The 7,500-nt window shown below is 50.0% G+C and overlaps 1 protein-coding gene across 2 annotated transcripts in view; it reads left to right on the forward strand.

Moving 5' to 3' along the window:
- The first annotated feature begins 1,638 nt into the window (after positions 1-1,638).
- Positions 1,639-7,500, forward strand: part of LOC143323591 (nesprin-2) — a 21,534-nt gene continuing 15,672 nt past the window's right edge. For both annotated transcript variants that reach the window (XM_076735518.1, XM_076735519.1), the window contains exon 1: positions 1,639-1,844. The gene's annotated coding sequence lies outside the window, so the exon portion shown is untranslated. The remainder of the gene's footprint in view (positions 1,845-7,500) is intronic.

Below are 7,500 nucleotides of genomic sequence, written 5' to 3' on the forward strand. Positions count from 1 at the left end.
TAAACAGCTGTTTGAGGCCAGAGAGCGTGGACCACGCAGGAAGTGACTGACGACGAATCGGATGAAGATCTGAGGACGTCTTCGGTGGATCAGCACGTCTGGGTTCAGTGTTGGAGACTCGTGAAGGACTGAGGAGGGATGAAGTGAGCAGCCGCAGACCTTCACTCAGCAGCTGCTCGGCTCGTGTTCGCTGTTCGATTCCCTCCTCTCGTGCTGCCATAAATACAGCACATTGTCTCAGTTGGTTGTCGGCAGAGCGCCGTTCGTCGTGGCTGTAAATAGCCTCAGAACGGCGTCTTATGTAATTTCCTGCTAAACCTCCTTTTGAAATACGGCGTTTACGTAACCGTCCTACAACAGCAGGCCTCATTTACATAATTATAGAGACAAAGTCACTGCACCAACATATGGCAGAGTGTGTGAGAGCTCATTTACATATATGCAGATGAGCCACACGTGTGCGCACACACACACACACACACACACACACTAACAGGCATCGATTTGTTGTGTCTGTCGCTCCTCTGGTGTGTGTGTGTGTGTGTGTTTAAGGTTCAGCAGCTGTGAGCTGACTCTGTTCAGGTCTGTGGTGACTTCAGGCCTCGTCCCTCTGTCCCTCTGTGTCCTCAGAGGTCCTCTGTCCTCTGTCCCTCCTCCTGAGACATTTTTTCTCCCATTGAAGGTCTTTTTGCAGAATCGAGGGTATTTGATCTTTGTGATTTTGGGCGAGAAAGAAAAATATAACTGGATAAAAATAGTAGAATAATGATTAAATTTGTTTGCTGTACAAAGTCAGGCACCGTAACACACTGATGTGATGTCAGCTCCACGTGTGTTGCATTCAGGGACCGCTCAAAAGACTTTCATGTTATTTTCTTATCGCTGAAAAAAGTATTTGCTTTTTTGTATTCATGTGGGCCATTTACGGTCCGGAGGCCAGAGGTTGCCCACCCCTGATGGAGGAGAAGCAGTGGCCAAAAAAAAATGTAAAGTCTCTCCCTCAATCCAGTGTTTGGTTTGTCCTTTCTGGGCCACTGTAGAATCACGGAGGACTGGATGTAAAGAGCTCGGGTCTTATTTTCAGGTGATTAAACACAGAGTTGTGAATCTGACAGTTGCTCCTCTGAATCCTCTTCAGTGGGTCTCTGAACCGTTTCACTAAAACAAAACGTTTTGTCAGTTTTCAGCTCTGAAATGTGTCTTCAGCTTCACTTCACTCTTTGTTTTTGTTTGTTTTATTGTCACTGTGTGTTGAGGTGAAGAATGGAAACAAACCATAAAATGAATTTCGTGTTTACAGTTTTCAGAAGCAGTTTTATGTGTTTATGGTCTGATGACCGATGCAAAGTAGGTCAGCAGGGCCGCGTCCCATTCCAAAAACAGCTCCCCTTCGATGTGTCCTTCGCTGGCAGCTGTGGACGCACGAGCGGCTTCAGAGATCCTTTCAGGACAAAAGAAGAAGAAAAGAAATAAGTGAAACTAAAAGTTACTCAAAGTTGTCAAAGTTCGCTTCTTTGTGTGTGAACGAGGACGCGTCGCAGGAGGCGCTCGTGATGCAGGTGAGCCGCTGCAGGTGTGTTGTGTGTGTGTTTGTGCGCCTGCGCGGACAGGTTCACAGGGGGCGTGGCTTGTGCGCTACCTGCTGCAGGTAGGTTCGGCGTACGTGCTGCTGCTCAGTCGCTAGATGTTTGTTCGAGCTGCGGACTTGATTTACTTCACCTCTGCAGGTGAGCCGAAGCACTCAGCGCTCATCTGCCTCACCTGGATCACCGGAAGTGTTTTTCCCACCAAGCTGAACGCGTTTCACTTTTCCTGTTTCCTGACATGGACTCATCCTCCAGCCGGTGAGTCACCATCACACAGACGTGCACGAGATCTTCTCCTCCGCCGCTTTGAACGCCTCACACACACCTTCCTCTCCACCCGCCTGTGTTTGCTCTCCGCTGTCTGTGACCGCTTTTCTACGTTTTAAACGTCACGTGAACCGAAGCCGCCACGTTGTTTTTGTTCCTCTCAACAAACATGCAGCTAATATGAGGCTGTGAGGGCGGTGATTGAGCCTGAGAGCAGGGCAGGAACCGGTTTGTGTGTGTGTGTGTGTGTGTGTGTGTGTGGGGGGGGGGGGGGGGGGGGGGGGGGGTGTAGGAGTGTATCCAGTGTCTTTCTGCCTTCAGGTTAGTGTTTTCCTAAGGTGTGTGTGTGTGGTGCGCATGTGTCCCCCTGTTGCCATGGTGACGTTGACCGGTATCACACATTGCCGGTGTGCTGCAGGTGGTGCAGGAGTCCGTTCAGACCTCCTCATTGACGTGTCCCTGCACAGCGAAGCAGTGATTGACGAGCGTCTGATCGATTGATCGATCGATCGATCGGTGTGAGACTCAAACGCTTGTGATGCTTCTTTCACGTAGTCCAACCAGGTGAGACACACCAGGACGGTTCTGTCAGCACACACACGAAGAGGCGTGACGTCCTTCAGCTGATGTGAAGCCTGTCAGGTGAGTCCAGGTCGGCCTCCTCTCAGTCTGTATGAGAGCGACTGATACCTGGACAATAACATGACACCTGGAGTCATGATCGTGAGCAGGTTTTGGGGGGGGGGGGGGGGGGGCAGCAGCTCTGAGACAAACTGTGAAACATCAAGTCACTCTTGAACTTTGGAGGATTTTCTACATGTCTCAGTTTTCTGTGGTTGGACTGAGCGTCTTTAGGTCTGACATGTGAAGGCATCACCGTCCATGAAGCTGCAGTACGTTTCCATCAGCCCTCAGCTCGTGTTGCGTTCGGGGTCGCGTGCTGTTACGAGCTCGGAGCACCAGCAGCTGTTGGTGCTGCTGTCGTCTCTCCGTCGGTTTGTCTTTGCTCGTCAGGAATGACCCGTCAGTCGAGCTGAAGCTGGTCGATGCTCCTCAGGATCATCTCACTCGGGTCACGTCCTGTATGGACTCTGTGTTTCAGTGTCACTGTGTCATACGTCCCATAACTGTGGCTACAGTTTCACGACGCTGAGCCGAGCTGAGCTGAGCTGAGCCGAGCTGAGCTGAGCTGAGCTGTGGGGGATGTTTACTGTTACCTGAGAGGCTCAATGACACCAGGAGGCCCGTTTGACCCCGTTTCCACCTGAAACTACGACTGTGATCTCTGAAAATGTGACAGTTACACACACTCACACCTGGACGCTTCCCCGTCTGATCTGCTGACTCCAGTTCAGCTTAAAGCTCTTGCTCAAGGGCACCTCGGCAGAGCTGCTTCTCACACTGCGGGTCAGGGGAATCATCCAGCGATACGAGCTAATGATTATTTCCTTAATTAGCTGAGTAATAATGAGACTCACCTGCTGGGAAAACAGTCAGTAAATGGTGGACAGGACAGTTTTGAGGGGACTGACAGATGCGGGAGGAAGAGGAAGGAGAGATGAAGAGCGGCAGCAGAGAGGAAGCAGAGCAGGATCTTTAGCTGACACGAGTGTTTTGAAGGCGTTCATGTGTTTTATTGGTGTCGCGGAGGCCGCTGGGCTTCATTATGACTCAGATTACCTTCATCACGTCCCGGCTCCACGCTGGCTCTCTGCTAGCTAACACCTGCGGGCTAATGTCCCCTCCGACAGTCATAACAACACCTGATGTTATTACACCATTAAATAGCCTGCTCCCTCCAGCGTCCTGGCTGCTGTTTCCTGCGGCACAGATTCACACATAGAGACGTCTCTGTGTCACCCTGAGAGCCAAAGAGGTCTGAGCACAGGTGGTTCTTACCTGGGCTCACCTGCCTGCTGCTCCACATTAAAAGCTGTAGCCTGGCACTGAGATGCTTTTATTTTGAAACAGCCCCAGAAATCAATGTATTTGACATCAAATATAGTAATAATTTTTTTTAAGTGTGTAAACAAGAAGATTTGGGCACATTTGGAACTTCCTGTCAGCTGATCAGTTTTTAATGTCGGAGGCTGAGCTGAAACAGCCTCAGTGAAGGTCTGAGAAGCAGCACACCTGCAGCATGTCGTCCAGGTAAAACGCGTGCAGTGGTAGATTATAGCTCCGCTCGGTCACCCTGGATCAGTGTCAGCGTTTTGTGGCAGGTGTCAGTCAGGTGAGGGGAAACGCTGAGTCATCGTCTGTGAAGCAGGTCATTTCCTCACTAAAGGTGTTTGAGAAACGATGTTTCTGTCTTCGTCCCCGCAGGTGTCCTACGAGACTCACCAGGCCTGTCTGTTCCATTAAACCTGCTTCAGGATTGGCTCTGGTGTCTCGTCCTTGTTTGGAGGACATCAGGTCCTGCTCATCACTGGAAATCTGTCTCTCTCATTGATTGTATGAAAATCAGCTCATTTGCATGTCGTGTCTGTTGGGCGTGGCTGTAAAATCATACTCGTCGGACTCCAGTGTCAAACACTTCCAGCCTGTTTGATCATGTCTGTCTCAGTGTGGACGCTGGAGACGGCGTCTCCGGACACGCGTGGACGATTATTTGCTTCTCTGGAGCCTTCTTTGTTTTATGGTGCGTCAGAGGGAGCATCAGGTTCTCTGTTTGTACTTAAAGTGGCAGCTACGGCGTAAACGTTGTCCTCAGGGTGGCGCTGCAGGAAGGTCACGGGCTTATTCAAACGTAAGGGTTCACCCTCTGGGGAGCAGGGGTGAGGTGGAGTCACATGACTCGTCCTGATGCTCTGAACCAGGCAGCAGAAACTGTGACTGTAGAGAAGGTTTGCTCCTTCAGAGGGAGGCGCTGAGCCTGAACCTCCTCCACTCTCTGGCTTTCAGTTGGCGTCGTCCTCGCTCAGTGTCTGTGATCCTCTCCGCTGATCCCAAAACGCTTCCTCCTTTCAGGCCGTATCATCGCCGCACTCTGCCGCCTCGCGACGCCACTTCCAGCTTAGTTAGCTTAACATTCAAATCTGCGGAGAAACGGCGACGTATTTGGGTCACGAGATTAAGATCTGCTCAGTAAAAAGCCTCCTCTGACACCTTTAGAAATTTCAAAGTCCCGTTCAGCCTGAAACCAAATTTGACATAATCACAGCGCTCTGATGAAGTCGTCTCTGGCTGAAACGTCTCGCTGCTGCTTTCATGCTGCTGTTGTTTCAGAGGAATCATTTGTGGTTCAACATTTTGAAGCAGTGAGTTAAGAGCTCGCTGGCCTGCGCTCAGACCTGCAGACCTGCAGACTGGGATTCACAGAGTGATGAAGTCTGCGTCCTCCGAGACGTTTGACACGCGCGGCAGCGGTTTAACGAGCAGCTGAAGAAGAGCGACCGGTTTCCTGTTTGGAGTGTTCGCTGCAAACTGAAGCATGAAACTCAAATATCACTACAAGCGTCCTGAAATGCTCTTTGCATTCGGTTGTTTTGAGCCCGCAGACGAGGAAACGACTCACGTTTCCCTGAAACAGCATTTTACTGTTGGACACACAGTGTTTGACTCTCTGAGGCTCAGTTTACTGTGGAGGTGAAACAGCTTCTTCGATCCACTGCAGACGTTTTCACTTCCTTCCTTCACACTTCGTGGACACCTCGAGGGACACGGAGACACACTGATATGTGACGAACTTCTAAAGTACTGATTGTGTTGCAGAACCTGCTTCTTCTTCTTCTTCTTCTTCTTCTTCTTCTTCTTCTTCTTCTTCTTCTTCTTCTCCTGCTGGATTTGATGTTCCAGTGTTGTTGTCTCGCCATCAGCAAACTGCCGCCGCCCACTTCTCCTCTCCACCAATTAGCTCCAGTAAGGACAGAAACACAGGAACTAAAACTCCCTTTTGCACGAACTCGTTTGCATTTTCACCACATCTGAACAACCGAGGATGAAATTAGACCTTTGATGGACCGAAAACAAAAGCAAAGTTTGCTTGTTTGGATTCACTGAGGCTCAAAGTTCTGCAGTAGAAGAGGATGAAACGTAAAGAAAGAAACCGTCAGAGTGTGTGTGTGTGTGTGTGTGTGTGTGTGTGTGTGTGTGTGTGTGTGTGTGTGTGTGTGGAACAAGACCCCAACAAATACCGATTTCCTCCTGTTTGAGTTACATTTACTAAAAACTACAGTGAGCTGCTGTTTTTTATATCCTGGGTGGGAACCAATGGGCTTTTAGCTGAGAGTCACAGGCGAGGAGGAGAAACCAGGAAGTGTTTTTGGTCTTTTCGTGGGATTTGTTGACAATACAGAGTATCAGTGATAAGCTTTTCTTCTTCTTGTTCAACCTGTATTTCAGCTGGTCAGTCCCAGTGAGAGTCTCTTTAAAAAGCAGCGTTACAGTATTTCAAACATCCACACGAGCGTTAAAACACAAAGGAAACGTCCAGGACGGAGGAGACAGACGTGTTCAGGACCGCGTCTCTCTTTCCTCCCTGTGGCTGTGAGTCTATTTTCTGTCAGTTGTTTCAGGGATGACTCGTAAACTTCTCTCCCTCCAGATATTCTCAGCGCCTCCTCCTCCGTTTCCTCCTCCTCCCCCCATCGCCTCTGCGTAATGAGATCGTTGAGATCAGGTGTCTTTCACCTCCTTCTTCTCTCTCTGAGGGGGACAGAAAGGCTGTTTGTTCCCTGCCTTTGTCCACATGAGACAATGGACTCCCTCTGGGGGCAGAGAGGAGGAGGAGGAGCAGGAGGAGGTGATGGGAAAGGAGCATAAAGGGACAAAGGTAGACTAAGAGGGGAGATTAGGAAAAATACAAACTCAGATTTAACTGATTAAGAGTCAGATGAAATGAATGCAACATCGACACACCTGTGACACACCTGTGACACACCTGTGACACACCTGTCTGTGATGATGATGAGTCATAAGTATCATGTGGAGCTCTCTGATGCTGCTCATGCTCAAAAAGGTCCAATTATTCCTAAAAAATGTTGGTCATCGCGGCGTCGGAGCTGTTTTTAGCTGCGGCTGCTCAGGTTGTGAAGACCTGAAGGTAACAGAGCTGCACTGCAGGACAGAATCTGTCAGGGAGGAGGAGGAGCAGGGAGGAGGAGAGTTTCTGACAGCGGAGGAGACGGAGGAGCAACCGACCTTATGTTACTGCACACACACACACACACACACACACACACACACACACACACACACACACACACACACACACAGATGTCACCACAGGCTGCACACTCTGCTGCTTCTGTTTGTGCTTTTCTACACCATCAGTCTCAGAGTCAGAGTCCTCACAAGGTTACAAAGAGGAGGGACGTCCGGTGGAGGGGAGGACACAGTGAGGAGGCTCAGTGCTGAGGAGGAGCAGACTGTGCTTGAGACTCAGCTCAGGATTAAACTCACGTTCAGCCTCAAGGGCCGGCTGGGCCGCAGAGGTCCATCCAGGTGTTTCTGTGATGATGGACCAAGACGTCCAGTTTGACCCTGAACGTCTCACTGTGAGCGTCCAACACCTTCTGCCAGCAGAGACAGATCACACAGTAACAACGAGAGTACACTTAAAAAGTCAATAATGGATGAACCCTTCAGGAGCTCTCGCACTCTGCTAACAGCCTCCACCCGACGTCAAACTGGGATGCTCTTAATT

This window comes from Chaetodon auriga, chromosome 7, assembly GCF_051107435.1.
Source record: "Chaetodon auriga isolate fChaAug3 chromosome 7, fChaAug3.hap1, whole genome shotgun sequence".
NCBI classification, from domain to species: Eukaryota; Metazoa; Chordata; class Actinopteri; order Chaetodontiformes; family Chaetodontidae; genus Chaetodon; species Chaetodon auriga.